Source organism: Euprymna scolopes, chromosome 6 (genome assembly GCF_053919585.1).
Source record: "Euprymna scolopes isolate OS-2025 chromosome 6, ASM5391958v1, whole genome shotgun sequence".
Lineage (NCBI taxonomy): Eukaryota > Metazoa > Mollusca > Cephalopoda > Sepiida > Sepiolidae > Euprymna > Euprymna scolopes.
In genome coordinates this window covers 42,970,378-42,996,697 of record NC_136487.1, presented here as the reverse complement: position 1 = coordinate 42,996,697, position 26,320 = coordinate 42,970,378, and the positions used below count along the sequence as shown (strand labels likewise).

Genomic DNA, 26,320 nt, shown 5'->3' with positions numbered 1-26,320 from the left:
ACAAACAACATTGGAACAAATACATTGAAGACATTTATGACAATGTAAGCTCTCTCTTGAGCTCTCCCTACTGTATTAGAAAATTACTCCCACCTGACAATCTATTATATCTCTACAAAGCCACCATTTTCCCATGTATGGAGTATGGTTACCACGTCTGAGATGATGCATGTACCACTAGTCTTTCCTTCTTAAAGTTTAAAAAAGTCTTGAACGTTGTTCGGACGGCAATTAGAACGAATCTAAGAATCCAATCTTTCAGAGAAGAGTTGTTTCCCCTGAACCGTGAAATGGTCTCTGGGATTCTCGTATGTAAACACAGGAACGAGAATATCACGAGAGCGGCATGAGAAGCGGGACAGTCTGCGATTGGGACAATGCTAATTCAATCTGTTCCCATCTAAGTATATATTTTTATGTAATCGTTATGTTAACATCAATAAACGTTAACTGATAACCATTGTTTTGTCTCTCCATCGATGTGATTTATTACCATGTTTTTTACTGTTATGAAGGATTCCATTTACCCACGTTATAACCAAAGTAACAAGTCCTGCACTATCAATCAAACCCTAATTCCTGTCCCATCATTGCAATGTTGCATCCTTGTGCCTGCTTTCCTGACTTTACTGACATGCAGAAGTTCAAGTGTAATGTGAACAGGCATGTCACTGTTTAACTCCTTACATAGTGTCCCTGTAAATATGGTCCCAAGTAGTAGTCCCGTACATCCACATGGCACTGTGCCTTGCTTGGGATAAGAGTTAAAAAATAAAGTTGTTTATCTGAAAATTATCTGCTTAAAATAAAGTTTCCAATACATTAGATATATGGACAAGAAAACCGAATTCAGTCTAGAGACTTAAGATTTGAGAAAATCTTTTTAATTGGTTTTTGGCCAGAAATATGGATGTCAAGGGGTAAAACTTCAACAATTTGTCCTTTAAAAATTCTATCAAACTTCTAGGTCTAAACTCTTGAAATGTTAAATGTAGGTTACTTGGACATGGATTAAACTTTTTGATTTGAGCCCAAAAAAGTAAATGTTATTGGGGTCAAAGTTAAAAAAACATTTGACCTCTGCGGCCTCTACGAAACTCCTCCGCCAATTTTGGGTCTAAACACTTGAAATTTTAGATATAGTTTACTTGTACATGGATCTAACTTTATAATTTTATTTGAGCCCAAAACAATAAATGCTAAAGGGTCATAAGTAGGGTCAAAGTTTTAAGTGTACCTCTGCGGTCTCTACAAAATTACTCAGTCAATTTTTGGTCTAAACATTTGAAATTTTACATAAAGGATATTCAGACATAGGGCAAGCCTTTTAATGTGTTTGGGTTGAAAATTTTAGCTGCCAATGGGGTCAAAGTTTTTAAAAAAATTTTACCTTTGTGGTGTCTAGCAAACTACTCAGCCAATTTTGGGTGTAAACATTTGAAATTTATATATAATGGGTATTTAGACATGCAGCAAATATTTTAATCAGTTTTGGGGCGAACATTTGGCTGCCAAAAGGTCAAAGTTGAAAGAGTTGACCTATGCAGATTCTATCAAATTCCTCCACCTATTTTGGGTCTAAAGACTTGAAATTTTAGATGTAGGTAACTTGGACATGGGTAAAACTTTGTATTTTGATTTGAGACCAAAATAATAAATGTTAAGGGGTTAAAATTGGGGTCAATTGAAAAAAAAAAAATTGACGCTCCATGGTCTCTACAAAATTACTGGTCTAAACATTTAAAACCTTACATAAAGTGTATTCACACGTAGGGCAAGTTATGAACAGTGCTTAGGGCTGAACTGCTAGTATATCTATAAAAGTGAAATTGTCAGTGTGTGTACTACAGACTCAAGATTTGACATGAGGCGTATTGAGATTTGGGAAAATCTTTTTAATCGTTTTTGTTTTGCCAGAAATTTGGCTGCCAAGGGGTAAAAGTTCAACGATTTGACCTTTGAAAACTCTATCAAACTCCTCTACCAATTTAGGGTCTAAATGCTTAAAATTTTAAATGTAGGTTACTTTCTAATTTGATTTGAGCCCAATACAATAAATGTTAAGGAGTCAAAGTTAAAAAAAAAAAAAATCAACCTCTGCGGTCTCTACCAATTTTTGATCTAAACATTTGAAATTTTGCATAAAGTGTATTGAAACATAGAGCAAGCTTTTTAATCGGGTTTTGGCTGTCAAGGGGTCAAAGTTCAAAAGATTTTACCTTTGTTGTCTCTAGCAAACTATTCAGCCAATTTTGGGTCTAAATATTTGAAATTTTACACAAAGGGTATTCAGATATGCAGAGTCAAAGTTGAAAGAGTTGACCTCTGCAGACTCTACCAAACTCCTCTGCCAATTTTGGGTCTAAACACTTGAAATTTTAGATGTAGGTTACCTGGACATTAGTCAAACTTATATATATATAATTTATGAACAGTATATAGGGCCCGAGCAAAGCAGGGCTGAACTGCTAGTAATTTAATAAATAAATAAAAGAAAACCCTCAGCACTCGTATTATGTTTTGGTTCTTATCCAAAATTTTCCCTGTATTAAAAAAAAAAGAAGGAAAATAAAGAAAAAATAAAACCTTTATGTATATACCTGTCTTAACAAAAAAATATATTCTAAAAATCATATAAATTGATCAAGTAGTTTTCTTTTTATAAAGAAAAAAATTTTATGAGCATTCAAGAAGTGACTGTCTCACCTACTATTTTGAAAGTAATTCTCAAAGAACAAGGGAGGTAACTCAATTCATACTAGATTTATCTACACATTCTCATTGATCACTTGAGAATGTTCTTTATAAAAATATAATTGTATCAATGGGATTAATTGTTTTCTTAATGCTAATACTGAGACTGCGAAATATTGTTGCCATTCATTTGTTCCTACAATGTCAAATAGAGATGACGTGGCTACTAGTACTACTACTACAAAAACGGTGGTGGCAAATGAAGCCACATAAAGCATTTGAAACAATCAGGCAATGCGTTTGTCTTCACTATGTAACAGATATTTGCTTGTATTATTATTTTTTTTTTCAAAGGAGTAACATATTATCAAGAGTTATGCCCAAAATGGAGCCCTGAGAAATGTTAACATTAATAGTGTGAACTTTTGATTTCTGCCCATCAACCATTACTCTTATAAACCTATCAGAGAGAAATGAATTAATAATTGAGAAAACATTTCCAGCTATTCTGTAACTGGAGATCGTAAAGTAGTCCTTTATGCCATATCCTATCAACAGCTTTTGATATATCAAGCGTAATTGCCCTTGAAACAAAGCCTCCGTTGAAAGATTTGCTAATCCTGTGAGATATTACATTTAGCACATCAGCTGTAGATCTAACATGGATGAATTGCCTCAATTCATTCTGTTTCACTCAATCATGGTTTTTGATCGCAAGGTCAAGGCTACTACTTGCTCTATGAAATTATGGGTGGCATTTATCTTGAATATTTTTTCATACGATGTTTGCACATTTGTCACATAATCACATTTTTTTTTTTTTTTTTTGCTGACAGAAAATATATCTTGCTTTTTTTTTTTTCTTTTTTTTTTTAATCATCACCGGGGCAAGAGAACTCACAGAGAAAGAGAGGCCGAACCTGTAGCAATAGAAAAAGAGAGAGTGAGAGAACTGAAGAAAAAGCTTAACAGGTCTCTACACCCCCTCTTCCTTGTAAGGATGAGTCGGCCATTTGATAAAGTCACAGGGTAGTGGCACATTGCCTGACCTTTTTGGTTCTGGGTTGCTTACCACCCAAAAGTGTACAAAGGAAAAAAAGAGAGGCAAGCAAAATACGGATATGAAAAGAGAAAAAGAAGGACGAAAGAAAAAGAAATAAATTTTTTATACGCACTTCTTGGCAAGCAGACATTTCATTGGTGAATTTGAGAAGTGAAATTTGCCAATGCAAATATGTTGATAAAAATGGCTGTGGATCGAGCAGCGAAAAAGATAAGAGTGACAATATACTCCAGGGTTCTGGATGCATGTTTTTGAACACGAAGCCAGGTTAACAAATACGCCTGGGACAAAAAATTAAAGTAACGAAATCTGCCGGAGAAATCCCACATAAAAAAGAATGAACTGTAAGTCTTCTCTCTCTCTCTCTCTCTCTCTCTTTCTCTCTCTCTCTCTCTCTCCCATGCGATGAATTAATGTTTCTTTCTGTTTTGCTTTTTTGTTGTTGTTTATTGATATGTTTTCCGCTTGGCATTTTTAAACATTACCATAACTCCCACCATCTTCATGATGTGTTTTTTTTTTTTTTTTTTTAATGTCGCCTTCTTTTCTTTTCTCCACCCCTCCACGCATAGTCTATTTTTATAATAAAATTAATTTAAACTTTAATAATCGTGTTTGCGTTCTGTTGCTTCCACTGTGCTGTTTATTCACCCATTTCATATTTTACAGGTTTTTGAAAAACCCTCCCCATCCCCTTAGAGAAAATCGAACCCAGAGGACTTTTTCTTTTTTTTCATTTTTTTTTTTTAAATCTTGTTATGTGACTGCCTTTATGTAATCCCAATGTGGGGCACGTTGTAACACATTTTAAATGCACATTTCTTGAGTTTCAGTGGGTAGAACAAACCCCACTTTTTTTACTCGAAATGATACCTCATGTAATAATGTTTAAGATAAGGAACATTTTTAATCTCTACACAGGTCTATTTTCTCATGTCATCGACAAACCTTATTTCATGACATTACCAACAATTTCATGTTAGTATGTATACTATCATCCTCCATATTATTTTTTAAAAATGGATTGCCTGATCTCAAAGCTGTAATGCAAAAAAAGGTATTTCAAAAACATTTTATTTGATGCCATTGTTGTCAAATGTGAAACTCTAAACTAAAATACATTTTCTTGGTTTTTGGATGAGAGTCAAAGTGTAGTATCTGTTTTGTCCAAAGATAGTGCAATAATCAGATATATCATGAAACTACATTAACCAACATACTTTATTTTAATTCATGTTTTAAAAAATAATCTGTCCGCTTTGTTTTGGAGGCCACACACAATCCAATCCAGCGCGGCCATATCCGAGATTGAACTCACTACACGAGTTTGCAGTGTAATTCAAATCTTGTCGGTAGCTGAATACTTGATGCTTCGCCAGAGTTATCAAGGGTATTTTTTATTGTGACGCCAATCACTAGACGGGGTGCTTGAGAGAAGGATAGCCCATGCCAGTTTCTCCACCTGGTATTTTACCTCGCAAAATTAAAAATGAATATATTATAAGCACATGGATATTGCAAGGAATGATATGCCTTAAAATATTGTTGTGGAATATTGAGAATTTACGTGTCTTCTTCAAATTTCATGCTCTGTTGAACGTGAAACTATAATAAAAATGCATTGTCTTGGTCATTGGGTTAAGGACAGAGTGTAATTTCTGTTCTGTCTAAAGATTCTGCAATAATATTGTGAGGTCTGAATTCCTGCCAGATGTCTATAGAATGGAAGTATATCACAAACTCCTAAAAAGCTTTTGAAGTAATACCACATTAACCAGTTGTGAAACTATATTAATTCATACAATTAGATAGGTATATTTCAATTTGAACAAAAGTGATACAATAATAGAATGGAAATATTTTTAAGAACAGTAGAAATATAGAACGGATAAAAGATAAAATTGAATTTCCACAGGTTCTGCAAATATCAAGACAATGGCTGGCATTAACAATTAAAAGTACAAGATGTTCACATGTGGACTTTATTACCTGTTTGAACATGATGGTGCTATAGTTTATAAAGGGGAGAAGAATCTCGATTATTTCCCTGAAGACATCGCTAAAGAGTTCACATCATCATCATAATAATAATAGCTTATAACTGAAATAATTTATCTGACCACATGAAATAACTTGTAAGTGACTAGTGCAAGGGAGACAACTCTTTACACTCAAGTATTTATTTTGTATGTACATAATATAAAAAATTCCTTATAGCAAATGCCAAACTACCAACAAAATTTGTTTAACACAAAATAAACAGATACGATTTTACTTTTTTTTTTTTTTTTTTTTTTTTTAATTTTAGTTATTCTGAGAACGATTTTAAAATATCTTATATTCCTATTTTAAGTTTTTTTTTTTTTTTTTTTTTTTTTTTTTTTTTTGCATAGCCACATGTTGGGGTATCTTCTTCCAGCTATATGGAAAATGTTTTCTTGGGTATATACAAGGGTCGGAAATAAATGGAAACAGAGACAATCATGAAGAAATAGTAGTGATAAAGACATAGCTGCGTTTACGTATATATATATATATATATATATATATATTTTTACACAGGCATCACCACATTATCAAGGCCAAGAGGCCACTCAAGGATAAGGGTTAAAGAGTGTACAGTGGGAATTGAACAATATAGTAATCATTAGTAATGAAAATTCGGTAAATTTGTTAATTTATATGGAATGGCTCATCAAGAACTTATTTACGTTAGACTTGAAGACAATTATATTGTAGTCAGCCAGAAAGCAGGAAAACAGAAGACAATTCCACAGGCGTGCAGTTCTAAGAAAGAAGCTTTGTTCATGGAATCTATGTTTAGGTTTAGGCACAGATAAAGAGTGGGGGAAATTATTGATAGTGTTTACAGCTAGACGAGTATTTCTTGTGAAAGTTTGGTGAGGGGGGACAGTCGAACACTTTCCATGAAAATAATGATACATCAGAGACAAACTCGCAACATCTTTTTTGTGAGATAGAGGTTGCAGGGAAGAGAAAAGGACATATCCTACGAGGCTACGAAGTCTATTTTGAACTCTATCAAGGCAGGACAAATCCTTTCTAGCAGCTCCTGCCCAGATGTCGCAACAGTATTCCATCCTTGGACGTACCTGGCTCTTATATAGATAAAGAATTGCATCAGCAGTGAGATATCTACTGGATCTATCGAAAGATTCCACCATTTTTCCAGCGGCCTTGGCAACAGATTTGATGTACGTGTTCCATTTAAGATCAGGAGTAATGGTCAAGCCCAGAAGCTTGTCAAAACTTGAGGTCTCCTGAAGACGAGAGCCATTTATTTTGAATTGATGCCAGATGTGGATATAAACATAGCTTTATTTTCTGAGAGGCTTTTCAAATACAAACATGATACACAAAAGAAGATACGCATTAACATGATTTCTATGTAAAATCTCTCAACTCAGTAAAAAAAAAAAAAATACAAATTGCCAGCGTTGACATAGAGAATGTGTTAGGTAATCTATTATATAAAGAACAGTTATCTGTGTGTGTATTCAACTAAAAGTAAAAATTACAAAACAAACACCCATAAAGTTGGTATTTTCTTGATTGGTGTTACCCTGGATGTCTAAAAGTAATAAAACAAAATACATTTCTTGAAGCACGGTTTCCCAAAGTGGGCTCCATGGAGCCCTGAAGCTCTGTGTGTTAGGCTGAGGGGCTCTAGAAGCCCTTTCTTAAAGAGGACCAAATGCTTTATATGAAAAAAAAATGGTTGCAGACATTTATTTATTGATCTTTTCTACTGGAAACAAATATGATACATAACTACAGATGTAAAGAGTTTTCAGGATAGTCCATGAAAAAGTAAATAAAAAATAAATTAATAAAAAATCTAACAACTTTTGATTAATCAAAAACAAAAAAATGGTCGTAAACATAAAAACATAGTAAAATCACAAACAGGAACAATTAATAATCCAGTATAGGTTAAAATTTTAAATTAATGTTTTTTTATATTTATTTTAGAAATTATCTTGTTAGTGGTCCGTAGAAAAACCTTTGCCCTACTCAGGGGCTCCATGGTGTCCTGAAGTTTGAGAAATCTTGCCTTGGAGGACTACTAACCCAAGTTTTGTTTGCTGTTTCAATCAAATTATTTGGTCATTTTACTTAATAAAGGGAAGTAACTCTAATTTTTTTATCAAGAAGTTAATTCTCCTATGAGAACTTATTCCTCAAGGAATCTATACAAAGGAAAGTTGTCTGTGCATATGTATGTCTCTATGTTCAGCTACATAGAAATGGGCTGGGCAAAGGAGGGAAAAACACGTGAGGGTGAAAGAGAGAAAGCTAGAGAGGTACAGAAATAGAACTTTTAATAGACTTTTGCATCAGGCAAAAGACATGCAAGTGTAAAATTAATAGAAATTTGAAGAACTGTTTTGTACAAGAATGTTAGAACCAGAAGAGGAAGTGCCATGCTGCAATGTCCAATTACCTGGGAATCCTATCTCAACTATATAGCAGTATAAAACCATATAAAACAAATGGAGAGCTGAGTTTTTTTTTTTGGGGGGGGGGGGTGAGAAGTTATTTACATGTTTTTATTTTATATATATATATTTGCATTAAATTTACCTTTAACAGTCCTGTGAGTACTCTACTACTTTCGACTTTTAAAGGTTGCTGCACCTGCAACCTCGGTCTTAAAACTTGATAGAGCCCGAATATGAATAGATGAACATCAACTCACACCCCCATAATCTATAGATCGCTGGGGAAAAAAATTTTAATTTTTTTAATAGCCGTTTCTAAAACTGTTAAAAAAGTGCCCATCATAAAACTGGTTTTAGCTAGGTAAAGATATATAATGGTAAGATCCATATTCAATGACTGTGTATATAGTATATATATATATATATATATATATATATACTAAAATAAAACATTAAATCGACACAAAAATTCAACAAAAATGCAACACAGTGAAAGGAAAATTGATCACACAGCACAGTGGCATAGCCACATCTCAAGCACAGCTGAACCATACTGGACACCACTGAAGCAACGTGTTTCCACTAGCTGACAGAAAAATAACAAGAAGCATATGTGCTGTTGTTTTGTTTGAAGAGCTACATACAACAGTTGGTGGTGTTATTTTATTGTTTTTTTTTGTTTTTTTACATGGGAGTCACCACTCAAGGCCCTTAGGCCACTCGAGGATAAGGGTTATTGAGTGTACAGTAATCAATGGGACATTATTGCAGTAGTCATTTTTAATGGAAATTTGGCAAATTGGATTACTTAAGGGAGCGGTTCATCAAGAATTTGTTTATGTTAGACTTGAAGACAACCAAATTGTAGTCAGCTGGGAAACAGGCAAATGGAAGAGAGTTCCACAGTCGTGCACTTCTGAGAAAGAAGCATTGTTCATGGAATTAACGTTTTGATTTAGGCACAGTTATGGCGGAAATGTCAAATGCAACATATTAAGCACCATTCACGCGAAGCATATAAGCAAAAAATGTTTTAAAATGAAACAAACGACATTCAAACCATCTTTATCTTCCTAACTGTAATTTATATTAACTTATACATGATTTTAATCCCATGATCCCGATTGTTGGTTCCAAGATGAAAACTGAAATCCCAAGCACTGAGATCCTTGTATGTAACATAAATATTTGTTTGTCTTTGTTACCAAACATAGATATTTTCCTTTAGAGGAAACCGGTTCAACCTGCCTATATAATGTTGTGACTCTTTCAGCTGTGATCATAGCGTAGTATCTGTGTTAACTGTGGCAAGCAGGGCCAAGGGTCAAAACTTTATTATTATTATTATTATTATTATTATTAATTGATTCGAGTAATAGTGGGTCGCTGGATCAATTATTATGATTAGAAAAATAAACGATTAAATTGGGAAAAAATGATTGACATATAATATTGCAAAAGGAATGTGAAAATAGAAAATAGATGTAAACATGATTTTGGTATGCATAAACAAATAACTAGATTGGGGACATCAGCTGTTGGCCTGAGACACGTAATGACAAATGACGATATGTAGATTTGAGGAGATACTAGGCAGTCGTTAGCTGGACATCAGAGAGAATGATGCGGGGATCAGCATCATTTCAGACAGCCAAGATGTAAAAATGTGTAATCTCTGAAAATGCTGGCCAGATTATGAAAATAAATGTTCGTAAATAATTCAGGTATGTGTTGTTTGCATCTGTTAAAGGGAACTGCTTGTCTGCAGCTGTTTCGATGCATCCACGTCAATCGCTTCCTGTTAGAATTGTTGCATGGATGTTGAAATATATGCATTGGACGATCAACTGAGTGATGCGACATGTGTGCATACACACATTTGCACGTGCACGAGAGGATAAACTCAGCTGTTCGGCATGTGCATTGTTGTGGGGTGTGTTCGCATGCATATTGTATGGCAGACTCCTTTTTGGAGCCCCATAGTATAACACCTAGGATGAGTGCTGTTTCAGTATAACACAGGCATGATATAAACGGTTTATAACCAGTGTTTGAATTAATGTCTCTGCTTGTTGAAAGATACTTTTCAAAAGGGATTATTTTTTTGTGCATCTATATGTATAGACAGAGAAATTTAATTACATGCATAATGTTCAAGTGTAAAGGAAAGTATTTCAAGTTCATGCACAGTTCATGCCACTGAGACATATAGACACATCTGTAAAATAGATGAAGTCTCATTCTAATATTTAAAACAACTTGCACCATTTTTATTTTGATGCAAATAAAACAGAATAAAAGAGAAAGGTTGGTTGGTTGTTTTTGTTATACGGCATATCAACCCTTTTCAGGTTATTTAATGTCGAATCCAGTTATTTTGCAGAAAACTTTTTAATAGAAATATATTTGTTTTGTTTTTTCCAGATGGTTTCTATTTAACCCATAGTTGGGACCCTAACAGGTACTACCACTCCGGGTCAGAGTGGACCTGGGAGCAATAGCAATTAAAGGGTGGCTCCACACTCCCCAAAGCCCGCAAACTGGGGCCTCACCATCGGATATAGTTCAAGGTTATATCCAGGACCTAAAAAGAAAGGTGTTAGTAAGTGAATAAGTCCACGAACATAAAGGTTAGAGAATAGGATAAATATCCTGTATGTAGAGAACGGTTAAGAGTTCTGGTTGTGAGAATATTTGTATGGGAAAGTCTATAGACATCATGTGTTCAAATCAGGTTGTTCATGTGAGTATGGAGGTATATGTGTGTGTTATGTTATTAAGTCCACGTATATGCGCTGGAGCCATGTTGACTCCTTAGGTGTTTTTGTCGAACTCAGAGCCAGTTGAACTTGATAAGTAGAGACTTTTGTACAAACGTCATAGCTGGCGAGAAAAGATCCATTGCTGGATCTTGGCGGGTCAGCATAACATTGTTGAGGAGAGCTTTGTTTATGTTAATCACAGCCATAGCCAGTTGTTCACCTCTTTCAGCAGGCCTTGCAGATTGACCTCAAATGGGGTTGTGGGAATTCAAATTGACACAGATTACCTCATAATCTTTCAGCCTCAACTCAAAATCATTCAGCTCAAAACCTTACTGCTACAAGTAGTAAGAATTTCCTGACAGGAGGTACCATTTAGAGATGATAATTGTATGGTCTTGTAGTAAGGGTATAATCTCAGAAAACTTGTCCAGCACACTTCTGCTTGCATCTTCAATTGTCTTGAAATACAGGTCCTTCTTGATATATGTCAGAAGACACCCTCTCTGTGTCTCACCGTACGCCAGATGGTTATGATGAACTGTGCAGGCGTGCGTATGACAGCTGTATATAAATAACTGAGCCGTGTGCTGAATGACGTCATGGGAAGGAAGATGAAAAAAGAATATAAAAAGAACATGTGCGCAGACCTAGGATAATGTCAGAAACAGGAGAATGATATTCAAAAGAGTTTCAAGAGAAGGGATCACATCAAAGAAAACCATAGGCGTGTTACCCACGGTGGCCGAGGCTAACAGGCAAAGACCTGTAATTAAATGGCTGTAAATAAAAATCAGTTGTTTCACTAAGGAAAAAAGTGAATCGAGTTATTTTTGCCTTGGTTTTTTGTGACAGAGTCTACAATGTGTTGGTACTGTGAACTTTTGGAAGAAGGCAGGAATCATTCTCCTTCTCCAGTAGTACTTCTAAGAGTGTGAGTTCTGTTAAGATGCCATTAAAGTTCCATTAAAAGATTCGGATTATATGATGTCAGACTCTGGCAGTGTTGGGATCAAGTAGAGGAATATTGTCACGGTCAGGGTCTGCTGGAGCATTTTGGTCGACACACAGTCAGCAACAGATTTGTGATTATAAGTGATGTGCAGCTTGGACACGGGTGGTTGCCATATTGCTGCTGAAACTTCTTTGATGAGATTAAAAATTTTTTTTATTCCATTTTCACACCAAACAAATCACAGTGCCACTTTGATTTAGGAGGCTATTATCGGGGACGTAAGTTGCAGAAATACTATGTAAGGAGTTGAGCAGTAAGATATCTGTTTACATTAAACTTGAACTTCTGAATGTCAGTACAGTTGGAAAAGCAGGAACTTGGAAGGGAGTTCCAAAGTCTAGCAGTTCTGGAGAAGAAACTATTAGAGTAGAATGCTTTCTTACATCTAGGGATCACTACTATGTAGAGGTGGGATTTTGCTGCTTGTCAGGTTTATAGGGGGTATTTACGTCAAGGGGGTACAAGAGCTCATCAGAGCATTCACTATTAAAGTACTTGTAGAACAAGCAGAGGGATGCAACATTTCGTCGATAAGACAAAGGTTGAAGCCTAGAGGACAGTTCAGGACCTATCAGGTTGGCGACTCTCTTCTGAACCCTGTCCTGGACTAGTAGCAGATGCACCAGCCCAAATGTGACAACAGTACTCCATACATGGGCGAATGGCGGCCTTGTAGAGATACAGGATACTTTCAGGCGTAAGTAGCTTTCTAGCATGGTAGAGGGAGCCCACCTTCTTCGCAGCAGCCTTGGCAATGCTCTCAATCTATCTGTTCCAGCTCATGTTCCTTGTGAACGTTAGGCCAAGGAGTTTGAAAGAAGTACATTCAGATAATGTGTCTTTAGTCATTGCTATTGGTGGTTGAGAATGGTTTCTTGTAATTATTGAAGTAAACAAGCTTAGTCTTGGCAGCATTGAATGTAACCATCCATTTTTGTATCCATTCAACCACAGATTTGAGGTCTTCCTCTAGTTTTTTGCCATTTCCTTAGATATGTGTTCATTTGTTTTCCCCTCGTGCCTGTTATAGAGCGTGGTGTCATCAGCAAATATTCCCATCTCAGAAACAATTTTATGAATATTAGGAATTAATAAACGTCCAAGGATCGACCCTTGAGATACACCCGCATTTATATCATATTGTTTGGATGTACAACCGTCGAGGACAACCTGGACTCGTCTATTATTTAAGAAAGATCTAATTATGTTAAGTACTCGTCCAGTGACACCGTAAGATCTGATTTTCCTGAGAAGACCATCATGCCAAACCCTGTCAATAGTCTTAGATATATCTAGGGATACCACTCTACCCTCACCCGCTTTGTCCAGTGAATAGTATATATGTTCAGAGATTACAGTAAGGATATCTACTGTAGAACGAGCTTGTCTATATAGGTATTGTTGGTCAGTCAGAAGTTTAGCAGCTATAAGGTGATGAACTAGAGCTTGATTAATTATGGACTCAAATAATTTGGTGAAAAGTGGGAGGAGGTTAATATGGCAATAATTTAATGGGTCGGTTCTTTCGCCAGAATTCTTGTAAACTGGTACTACAGAAGCAGTTTTCTAGCAGTCAGGAAAGCAAGATTTGTTAAGGCATTTGTTGTATAGTTTGGAGAGGACTGAAGCAACTTCAGCGGAGCATTGTTTTAATAGCACAGCCTGAATGAGATCGGGTCCACATGCTTTTGATGTGTCTAGGTTCTTTATGACATGTACTTGAGAGGGAGCGATTTTCAGATCATCGAATGTGGCATCTGTCCACAAAGCAAAGTCAGGGAGGGAGTGGTTTGCTGAGTTCAATGTGGAGTTAGAGGCAAATTGACTGGCAAGTATGTTAGCCTTCTCGGTTGCTGTGCAAGCAACCTTGTGATTATTGGATAGTGGGGGAATTGTAGATTGCCCATTATTTAATACACTGTTGTAGATCTTCCAGAAATCACAGGTTCCTAATTTCTGTGCTTCGATGCATTTTCTGGTGGTTTCAGAATATTCTCTCTTAGCTGTCGCTATTTCTTTCTTAACGTTACTTCTAGTTTGTATAAACTTCTGTCTGTTTGATCTGGACTTATGTCAATTAAATTTGCAGTATGCATGCTGCCATTAGGCAATGGCAGCTGCACAAGTGAAGTAAACCATTGAAGAGAGGTGGATTTGCTATAAAATTTCTGCGTGGGAACATGTGCTTCAATTGTCGTTTTGAACCCTTCAGTGGTCTCATCAGCACACTGCTCAGCAGGAAGAGAAAAGATGTTTCCCTATGGGGCATCTCTGATGAGATCACTGATGGCTTCCCAGTCAGCCTTCTTATAATACCTTGTCGTGAACATCTTCTCTTGAAAAGAATTTCATATTGCTGACATTCAGATTGTGCGGTGTGACATTGGTGGTGAGAGAGCAGGTGTGATCGATTGGAAAAGAAAAGGGCAGAAACGTTTTGTTGGGAGAGCGATTCATATCAATTAGAAGCTATTTTGGCGTGTTAAGCATGTTAACATGGCTGACTGGAGACTCTCAACTCAGATGTTGAGACCCTTCACTGGGGAGAGTGACCTAATTAAATGGCTGGAAAAATTAAAGATGGTGGCAAGGTTACAAAAAATCGAAGACGTGGTCACCCTGCTGCCGCTCTACTTAGAGGGGAAGCCCTCACTATTTACCAGCAGATGTGCGATGAAGATAAGGGAGACCTTGCCTCAGTGGAGCAAAGACTGAAATTGGCTTTCGCTGAGAGTCCATTTGAAGCACTCGGCAAGCTGGCAAGTTTGAGGTGGACTGGCGAGTCTGTTGACGTCTTTGCTGCGGAGATCAGGATTGGCTGGTTATGTGGGGAGGAGCCTGGAGATGATGGTAAAGCTATACCTAGTGAACGGCTTCCCAGAAAAAACATGCAGAGAATCACTGAGATCAATACAATGGAAGTGGACGATCTCTTGGTCCACACTAGAGTCCTAGTCAAGAATGTCAAGGGCCCAATCGTGGCTGCAGCTGTGAGTGGAAATAAGTGCATGAGGCCCCACTTGAATGACGAGACAGGCAGCGAGGCGACAGGAGGGGGAGACCGGCCATCAAGTGCTTCTGGTGCCAGGGTCCTCACTTGCTCAAGGACTACAAAGAGTCGAGACCGGGGGTCACCTGTTACCGTGTGGATGAGTGGGACACATTAGCCGCTATTGCGTTGCTACATGGGACCAGGGAAACGAGTGAAGGGGAGCCATTGCGCCAGTGGTTCCCCCTCCTATGTGGAAATGGCACACAACAAAACGTTGCCTCAGTTACCGGTAGTAGTCAATGGGAAGAGAGCCATGGCACTTGTTGACTCAGGCTGCACCACGACATTGGTAACAAAGAATGTCGCTAAATCATAGAGCAGAGCCAGGAGTATTAAGACCGTGGATGGCAGGGAGGTGAAATTCCTAGGAGAGACAACAGTGGAAGTACTGGTGCAAGGTGTACCTATTGGACTACGAGCCCTGGTGTTGGATCGTCTGGCTGGTGATGTTGATGTGGTTTTAGGTGTAAGTGTGATCAACCAACTGGGGGCGCTACGTTGAGAGGGGGCCAAGTAACTTTTGGACACCTTGGCGCAGTAGGAATAGCAGGAGTGGAAGGTGATAGAAATATCAGAATGCAAAAACCGGAGGTTTGCTGCATCGAAGACGAGGATTTCCTGGCGAGGTTTGATGGTGAGAGGTAGACGGTGGAATGGAAATGGGCCTCCAGAACTACGAAACAAAGTAAGCTGCTATGAGAAAACACTGCGAGGAGAAATAAGAAAAGGATTTGAGGAAGAAGTGGAGAGGTGGATAGAGGAGGGAATTCTGAAACCGTGGGCAGGGGAAGAAAAAGGAATGCTACCATTACTGGCAGTTGTTCAACCCACAAAGAACAAAGTTAGACCGGTACTGGATTTCAGAGAATTAAACAGACACGTAGCCTGCCACAAGAAATAAACATTATACCGGTTGTGATAGGAGCAACTGGCTTAATAAAAAAGAATCTTCCTAAATACTTAGAAGCAATCCCTGGAAGACCAAGCTGTAACGAAATACAAATAGCAGCCATAAAGGGAACAGCATCTATTCTTAAAAGAGCCCTCGGATATAAATTTAAATCATAACAGAATCAAGTGTTAGCTCCAGGAGGGAGCCCCTTGATCTCTTAATACTTACTGAAGTAAAATAAATAAAAAAAAGAGAAACATAAAAGAGCAGGAAAGTTTCTGGAAGAGCTTAAACAGGAATCAAACCAGATATAGTAATATGGAACAAGCCTGAAAGAACTGCGCTCATTATCGATGTTACAGTCCCAAATGATTTTGGCCTTAACAGAGCTTAACAGGAAAAAATAACAAAATATCAGGACCTAAAAAATGATCTAAAAACGACATGGTCTCTGAAAGAAACAAACATTATACCGGTTGTGATAGGAGCAACTGGCTTAATAAAAAAGAATCTTCCTAAATACTTAGAAGCAATCCCTGGAAAACCAAGCTGTAACGAAATACAAATAGCAGCCATAAAGGGAACAGCATCTATTCTTAAAAGAGCCCTCGGATATAAATTTAAATCATAACAGAATCAAGTGTTAGCTCCAGGAGGGAGCCCCTTGATCTCTTAATACTTACTGAAGTAAAATAAATAAAAAAAAGAAAGGGGATTGACGTATGCGAAGAGGTTATGAAGAAATGGAGGAGGATGGAGCAGGCCACTAAGATTGTCGACCATGTAGATGAAAAACTCTGGCAACATCAATTGGTCCTGTACAAGGGGAAGATGTATTGCCTGATGAGGTTAGGCTTTGGGCTGAGCTCAGCCCCCAAAATTATGACTGCCATGCTGAAGATGGTGCTGAGTAAAGACTGTACAGTGGACAAGGCCACTAGTTCGTACATTGATGACATTCTCGTGGAGATAGCAGAGGTGACAGCGAAGAAAGTGAGAAGCCATGTCGCGAGGTATGGGTTGACTGCAAAACCGGCGGAGTCCCTAGATGGAGGAGCGGCGTTGGGGTTGAAACTATGCCGAGATGGCAAAGGAAGCCTTGGCTTTAGACGAAGGAATGCAATACCCGAAATCGGAACCCACCTGACAAAACGAGAACTCTTGTGGTGGGACACTATTCAATTTCCGGCTGGCTTAGGATAGTGTGCAGCTTTATTAAATGACAAATGGACACTGATGGCTGGGAGGGCCATGTGACAAAGGAGGTCTCGAACATGCTACAAGAAATAATCGCGAGAGTACGAAAGAAGACCCAGTAAAGGGGTATGGTACGTCAGCGGCGGAGACGCGGGGGTGATTTGGTGCGATGCCAGCAGTCTGGCATTGGGTGTCGTATTAGAGATGGTAGGTGTAACTGTGGAAGATGCGGCATGGCTAAGAAAGAAAAACGACTATTTCCATATCAACGTAGCCGAACTGGAGGCCACTTTGAAAGGAATCAATCTGGCCCTGAAGTGGGGATTGAAAATGATTGAAATCAAATCCGATTCGGCAACGGTAGTTTCATGGATTAGGTCGGCAGTGACTGGCGATAAGAAAGTTAGGACCAGAGGTGCTGCAGAAGTGCTGATCAAACGCAGGCTTGGAGCACTCGAAGATTTGATAGCGGAATTCCAGTTGAAGGTATTTGTAGTGCTGGTCCCATCAGAAAAGAACAAGGCGGATTTGATGACACGGGTAAAGAAGGCCTGCCTGCAAGAGAGAAAAGAGGTTTCCTCAGTATGCTGTGCAGGGGAAGAAGTTAGAAAGTTACATGAAATGCACCACTTTGTTCTAGAATGGATGTTATTCCTGGCAAGAGAAGTTTACCCGGAAACCACCAAGAAGGAGGTCAGGGAGGTAGTGGAGCATTGTCAGGAGTGCCAATCGATAGACCCTGGACCATCCAGACATGCAGCAGGAGAGTTACACATTGCGGAGGACTGGAAGCGATTGACCATTGATGTAACCCATTATCGCCATAAGCTGTATCTGTCGATGGTCGACTGTGGACCGGGGAAGTTTGCCATACGGAGAGAGATCAGGGCAGAAGGTGCATGGGCGATCAGAGGGGCCATTGAAGAAATATTTTTGGAGAGAGGGCCGGTTGAGGAACTGTTAATGGACAATGGCCCCGCTTTCCGATAAGAAGCCTTTAAAGAGGTGTATGATAGGTGGGGAGTAAGGCAATTTTTTAGGGCAGCGTATCGGCCGAGTGGCAATGGGATAGTTGAGAGGAATCATCGCACCATCAAGGCTGCTGCAGAAAAAAGCAACATTTCACCCATGGAGGCGGTGTTTTGGTACAACATCTCACCAAAAACCAGACAAGATGAGACAACTGTGTCTAATAGAGCCATCTTCGTATATAAGTGGCGGCATCCGTGCAACAAAACAGTAGGAATTGAGGGTGAAGAAGCTACCATTAAAGTGGGCGAGGAGGTGTGGGTTAAGCCCCCAATGCAAAATGTACCACTCGCAGGGGGAGGGGTGTCGTAACGGGAATGCAGTCGAAGAACAACGTGATGGTGAATGGCGTTCCCCGGCATATCCTAGACCTGCGTCGTGTAACCCTGCCGGTGTGCAGTGATGGCAGTGAAGAGGAGGAAGTTGAGATCCACCAAGAAGCTAACGATGCACCCCAATTCGACTTTTCGAACATTGTGGTTCTTTACAACTGGACGAGAATGTCTGTAGTGAACCTGAAAACGTCAACCCCCAAGAGGTTCTCCCCCAGAGGCCTCAACGTGTGAGGAGGAGGCCTGCTTGGATGAAGGATTATGAAGTGTCTAATTGATCTCGAAGATCACGGCGTGTGAAGTATATGTTTAGAAAAAAAAAAAAACGTACTGGGCATATCTGCATTGCTCTTTGGGAAAGGAGAAAGAAGGATGGCTAGCTCATTTATATACACGAAGGCAGGGCATGATGGGAGAAGCTATTTTTTTTCCTGTCTCTTCCTTTTTTTTTTCTAGATAGGAGGATATAAAAGCTGGGAAAAATTCCCTGGAGAAGCAGAAAGAAAAGAGTCGTGAACATCTTCTCTTGAAAAGAATTCCGTATTGCTGACGTTCAGATTGTGCGGTGTGACATTGGTGGTGGGGGGCCAGGTGTGGTCGATTGGAAAAGAAGAGGGCAGAAACGTTTTGTTGGGAGAGCGATTCGTATCGATTAGAGAACGCTCCCAGACATATAAAGTACTTTTGTGTGAAATTTAAAAAAAAATTAAACTCAGCCGTTTTGGAGTCCATAGGGAACAAACACACACAAACATGCGCACACAAAATACGTTTTATATATGAGTATATATTTGAATTCCTTCGTTGATAATTATACAATAACTTTTTTTCTTCTTCATTTTTGGTTCATTGAAGGCAAAACGTGTCTCAATTTATTTGGCTATTATTAAATAATTCAAGGCTAATTTATTTATCTCTCTCCCATAACGAGAAGATGTGACACTAGGGTCGGAAAGTGAGATTGAAGAGCCCCCCCCCCCCCCCGATAAGAAACATTCTGGCCTAAAAAAAAAATACCTGGCATTTCCTGGTGGAGGCAACTCAGGCAATTAGCAATTAAGTAACCCTTTCTCAACGAGAGAAGACAAAACCTCGGTGGGTGGACCTCCTAGAACTGAAGATGACCTAGTCAACAGAGAAAAGGTCATTTCAAAAATTGTCTAGATCCTGTTGATCTCGTGACAGACCACGGCAGCAACAGGAACATCACGACCAGCTGTTGATAATTGAAACTATAACAAATAAATACAAGGGAGATAATACAATTATGGTTCACTTTGTAATGTGGAACTCTTCAGTTGGAATGGTAGCTTTTCTAAGTTTTAGAGGAAAAAAGCTTCCGAAACACATGTTTTGGTTTTCCCCAAACCTCACTGAGAAAAAATGAAATGTGTCACTTTCATTTATTATTTATCGTCAGCGTAAGCGATTTTATTTAAATCACCTCGAGATCACTTTCTACTGATTTAGAAACTTCGTATTATCCTGCTTATCAAGAAGTAAGTCATTTTACCTGTTTATTCATAAAAAAAAGACATTTATAAAATGTTTGTTGTGTCATTATTAACTTTTCCTGGTAGAAAACCAGAGAAAGAAGCATTTACTTTCATTATCAAATCAAATCAGGAAATATTATTTCTTAACAACTTATTAAAAAGGTATTATTTTTCTAGACATTTTAATTGTTTAAATATTAGATAGCACATCATTTGTTGAATGTTTAGATTTTTTTCAACTTATTTATATTTAAAAATGACGAAACGAGAAACAAATGTTGCATGTTAGTTTCTAGTATTTTTGAGACGGAATTTTTCGTATAAAAACTAGTCGTTAATTCTAGTATGAATGTTATCAGACTTTATTTAAGTCAAGCAATTAAGATACAATCCGATACAATTAAAATGGTAATTTTTAACTAAAACAAAACAAAAAAAAAACTTACAAAATTTTTTTTTTTTTTTTTGATTTGAAAAACGAACTTTTTTTTAATCACCCCCCCCCCCCAAAAAAAAACTTTACTTTAAAGCTATAAATTGCTTTCTAATCGACATTGGCTAAGATTAAACTGAGGTATCTGCTCTGATACTACACTTGTTACTTTTCGTATATTCTGTCGTGATGGAGAAATCTTTCTAGACCGAGGGAATTAAAATTTTTGTCTGAATGCAGAGTTTTCTCTTTTTTGGATGTAGATTTTCCCCGCATTAAAAAACCGGAGAAGCAAGTAAACGTTGTATAAAACAAAATTAAAATAACTAGGTAGTATGTAAACATTGAGCAGCCATGTTTGTTAGTCATGATTAATCGACAATAGTAGAATCCAAAATGGCTGACATGTGTTTACTGTCGTGTGACTGTTATTCGAAACTTAAACTAGTTGTATGTATCCGACGTTGTCCGGGAGGAATTCAATTTTGGTTTCGTCATTTTTGGCAATGATTTTAGAATTTAAAGTGGAAGATCAGTTCTGTATATAAATTTAACGTAAAATGATCTCTAATTTCCGGACCATTCTAGATTCTTAGGGAAGTTAACCACATTTTTAAAAACCACCGACTCTAAATCCGACTGGCAATGTAAAACCGCGCGTAATTGGCCAAAAAATTAAACGCCTCCCCCAAATACACAAGATTTATTTACTATAGCAAACAAAACATTGTGTTAATTGACATAAAATGCTAGAATGGCCCGGAAATATGGAGCACTCAGTGGTAGGTTAGTTTACTTTAAATTAATATGCGAAACTGGTCCCCTACTCTAAATTCTAAAATGTTTTTTTTATTTATTTGTTATTTTAGCTTCTTTTCGTCAAGATTTTTTTTTTTTTTTTTGCAGAGTTTTCACAGTTAATCACTTAAAAAGGTAGAATCTCATTTTTTTTTTTTGGGGGGGGGGGGTGAGTAGGGTTGTAGTAAACTACTTATTTTAAATTCGATAAAATGTTGATCCTTAACGAAAAAAAAAACAAAATAACATCTAACAATTGAAGCCAACTTTTATTTTTGAATTGAAAAACAAACAAACAAACAAAAATTTGAATTTAACTTTCAAACCAGAAATGACTTTCTAATTGACATGAGTTTTCAAAAAAATTATTTTTAATCACAGCCAGGTGTACTGTACTACGCCGGTGTAAACAGATCAGCCATGTTTATTAGTGATGATTAGTCTACAGTGTAGACTACACTGCTAGAATTCCAAATGGTTAGCAGTGTTTAATGTCGTGTGACTTTTCATTTGAAACTAGTTGTACCTACTCGGCATTGCCCGGGAGTTATTTTACATTCATGTTAATATATATATATATATATATATATATATATATATATGTGTATGATTTTTTTTTTTTTTTACTTTCTTTCCACCTCAGTATTTACCTTTAAAATGATGATTTTTTTACATGTTTTCAGGCATGCTGAAAACGAATATCACATTTAAATTTGGGGTAGACAAGTAGTTTTCTGGATATTAAGGCCGTTATTATCCAATGTAATCCATTATGTTTTCACTGGTGTCACTTTCATTTATTATTGTTTTCCCCCACCCGAAAAGTGAAAATATGTGCATATGTGTTACAAAACGCCTCCCTCCTCCCCATGTTAAGAATGACGACCGCCACTGATATTTATTAAGTAATACATAAAAAAAATGTCTTAATATCAAGAAAAGTATTTATCTGTCCCAAATTTGAATGTGATGTTCGTTTTCAGCATATCCGAAAACCTTAAAATTCGTCATTTTAAAGGTGATTGTTAAGGTGCAAAGTAAATTTTAAAAAAATACCATATATATATTTTACAATACTTTTTTTTAACTTGGGAGGGCGAGGGTTACTGCTTATCAAGTCTCGGAGGTCACTTTAGGATAAATGTTAATAAGTGTTAGGTAGATGGTGAGACATGATCAGTAATGGCGGAACTTGGTTAGGGCTTGATTATTTAAGAGGACGGTTCAACAGGAACTTATTTACATTAGATTTGAAAATGATCATGTTATAATCAGCTAGGAAGCAGCCCCAGCAGCAATTCCACAGACAGACAGTTTGGCATAATGACTGAGATTTGCTGCTTCCGACTGAATGTGTTCAGCAATCAACATTGAATTCTAAAAATCAGTTCCGTGTGTAATTTTCTTTTACACATACGAAAGTATGTGTAAAAAAAATACCCTGGAAATGAAGTCAACATATAAAAATTGATTTTCTTTTCATTTAAATTTTTAATTTTAGGCATTCCGACATATTCCTCGAGATATTTCATTGTTGCATTACCTCCCTTGCTTTTTACATGTTGTCCGTGATGAAACATCTTTCAACAGATATTATGTATTATCTCCTTCTTTTCTTCTCTATATTAATAAAGTAGCTGCAGGAATTCTCTCAAAAAAAGTATTGTAAGTTTGCAACAACAGATGCCAAATACAAATTCAATACAGCTAGGCTAATAGCCACTACCTTATGTAACTTTCAAACACCTTTGTAGACATATCCAATTGTGATAATAAAATACTACATTACATCCTAGTAGCAACACTATCATAATCGCAACATTGGTAGAGGAAGCGGTGCCTATTTTTACCTCTAAATATTTATACCTACCACCGATACCAGTTGACACTAGGAGGAAGTCAACACATGCTACAGATTCTATGCTCACACTGGCCATAACTAGCTCATACATACACAGATATACCATTATCTTCTCCATAGTAGAATGAAAAAAAAAATAATAAAGTCTCCTTTGGGATAGTCCACTGCTTCTGATTGGTTGCCTACTAATTCTTTTATTCTGGAATTAGATTATTCTAAATGAACACTTCAGGACATTACAATATGGCATTGTCAGAACAAATATTTCTCCACACGGTGTCAGTTTCAGTTAATAGACTCTTAATTTTCAGCATATCACAGCAGCGAATAAATTGTCCACCCCTTTAATGTAACTAATGACTGTTTAGCTTTGATGCTAAGACTAAAACATGCACAAACTACTAGATACTATATGTATCTTATACATTCTTCTTTCTATCTTTCTGGTGGTGGTCGTCAAATGTAAACAACATATGAGTAGTTGTTGATTGATATTATATCGGTTGCGGTTTAACGATTAATATTTGCTTATTTTCCCCCATTACACATAACTTGTTACCATCAAACTTTCTTTTCTTTTCTTATTCTGATCGCCGTTAAGCGGAGGACGATGTTTGCACTTTTTCTTTTTTTGACATTCAATATAGTTTTTTTGGACTTATGCATTTACTGAATCGCACTGAAATAATCATGCGATTATTTAGAAACTCGTTACAAACGTGAGGAGGGAATAGATTTTTACAACCATTGAATACTATCACTCAACAAATTCATAACAGATGTTGTAAAGCTTAAATTTAACTGGATTATATTTTTTACAGATTACTGCAGTAAAATAATTGCATAATGGATTCTGAGAAGGCATTAAAAAAATGCTTCTCTACAGGACGCAATAGTGCTAAAAAAACCATATACAAGCATAATAATCAGTTAAAAACAGAAAATTAAATGTTTAAAATTAACCTTAAAATTATCCTAATGCTTCATAAATATTGGAAACTTTATTTTTAACAATTCAACATGTTAACATACATACTTATGTAAATAAAAATTACGTAATGATACTTGATAATCGCACAAATATAAAATTAAATCAACTTCTAAACATGATGCAATTCTGCTAAAAACATATATAGAATCTTTGAAGTCTTGATAATCATTCAAAATTAAAATTATGAAATACTGGAAGCCTTCAAATTTTACTACAGTGAGCTCTAATAAAAGAGTTGACAATTATTGGGATTTTAACATGCATTGCTAACTCTTTCCTTGCATACACGGAACTAACATAAAATCTAATCAAACACATGTTCTTTCTTTGCTCGGATGAAATACACTCAAAATGTGAACACAGCATTGGTTTGGGAATGTAAATATGCACAAAATAACGATATGCACCCCCCCCCCCGCCTTCTTTTACAAGTACCAATATTTCATTTTCTATTTTGGAGCGATTACCAAGACTTTCATGATACTATATTTGATTTTTTTTTTTTTTTCGCTTTTTCTTTCTATTGACGATTTGATTTAATTTTATATTCTTGACCGATTTCCTAGACTCCAAAGCCATGATTTATCATGTTGACATTTTCTTTTTAGAACTGAATAAACGCTTTCAAATAAATTACAATACCAAAATATTATGCAGGTAGGTTTTAAAGTAAATTTTATTGGCTACGGAAACACTTATTTGTTTTTTTTACCACTTTTTTGTGTGGAGTATTTTATTATTTAGAAGATGTGCTAGAGCTACTTTTAGAAAAAAACATGTGCAGTATACCAAGAAGAAAAGTCATGGCTGACTTGAAAGATACTGTTATTGGTAGAAGATAGTTATCTACTACTGATTTCGCTCAATGTAAGGAGAATCTACAGTGAGAATCTCTAACTTCAAAAACTTCTGTTTTTGCTTATTATTATTTTTTCTAATGGACCATTTTTCATAAGTTTTGGAAGTTATACTGATTCAGGCATGACAAATAAGTATGTAATAATGGTTTTTATTATTCACATTTTATATGAAAATAAATGAAACAATGTGAACAATTCTTATTTTTATTTCATAATCGTGTAATATTTATTTCTTGTAACTGTTAACTTTTTTATGTGAAACATTCTTAAAAGTAAATAAGCATTTTTTCTTACAGAAAAGTATCATTCTAATGCCAAACTGTTTACAATACTACTACTACTACTAATAAAAAATAATATTAATAATAATTCGTCTAAGAATGTGATAAATTTCTGCAGCTAGAATATCTGTTGGAAGATATTTTGTCGGGAACACCAAATCATCTATCACCATCTAGAAAACAAGGGAAGTAATGCAATAATAAAATGTTTGGAGAAATATGCTGGAATGCCCAAGTATATTTATTTATTATAATTAGAATATTTTTTTGTTTTTTTTTACAAATACTCAAAGGAATTTTTTTTTAATAACCTCCTTCCAATTTTAAGCCCATTTTTCTAAATATTCAAAAAAACCATTCTTAATATGAGGAGGGCAGCTTTGTTGACTAATCTGTATTTTCTCTTAATAATTTAATAAACAAAAGAAAATGTGTTTTTGTCTCAGAATAAGATTAATTAACAAAGCCCTTAATTGAAATGTAATTTAACGAGAACTGACTTTTGCAATTCACTGCTGACTGTTGAACACATTTGTTTACTGGAAATGGCAAATCTCGATCGTTATGCCATTTTACCAAATGTTTTCACTCTAAAAACGACGCCAAACTATTGTAAGTTTTGTCTCACTTTGCAAAAGTTGAGAGGGCCAAATAGTATTGTTTTACAAGATTTTATTTCATTTTTCATTCTTTTTCTAAAAGAAAGCATGATTCATAGAGGCTATGTAAATTAAGGTGGGTGGGGCATGAACAAACTATACTGGTTTGTCAATTTCTGTTGTATGGCCAAACTAGTGTGCTGAGTATTGATTTGAGCATTGTTTATGGTGATGCTTGAATGTGGAGACAAATGCATGTTCAGAGAATAATTATTTTTCACCCCCCCCCACACACACACACATGCATAAAAATAATAAAAAACTTTCATTAACGTAAACAAAAAAACATTCTCCTCTTCTGTGCCAACAAGAAAAAATATTACACTTCACCATAAATAACTTAGACACTCACTATTCAGGTTTTATCATCTGTGTTTATTTCGACAAGAGGTTCGACACTGTTTCCTTATGCTTAGTCGCTAGTGATCACAATTGTGGGTAT

General features: G+C 36.4%; 1 protein-coding gene across 2 annotated transcripts in view; it reads left to right on the top strand.

Annotated features, from left to right (window-relative positions):
• The first annotated feature begins 3,885 nt into the window (after nt 1-3,885).
• The window catches only part of LOC145277616 (uncharacterized), a 73,449-nt gene continuing 51,014 nt past the window's right edge, over nt 3,886-26,320 (top strand). The window contains exon 1 of one of the 2 annotated variants that reach the window (XM_080129149.1): nt 3,886-4,101. The gene's annotated coding sequence lies outside the window, so the exon portion shown is untranslated. Of the gene's footprint in view, nt 4,102-19,646; nt 19,999-26,320 lie in introns of those variants that run through there. The other variant, XM_080129148.1, reaches the window with a different exon arrangement.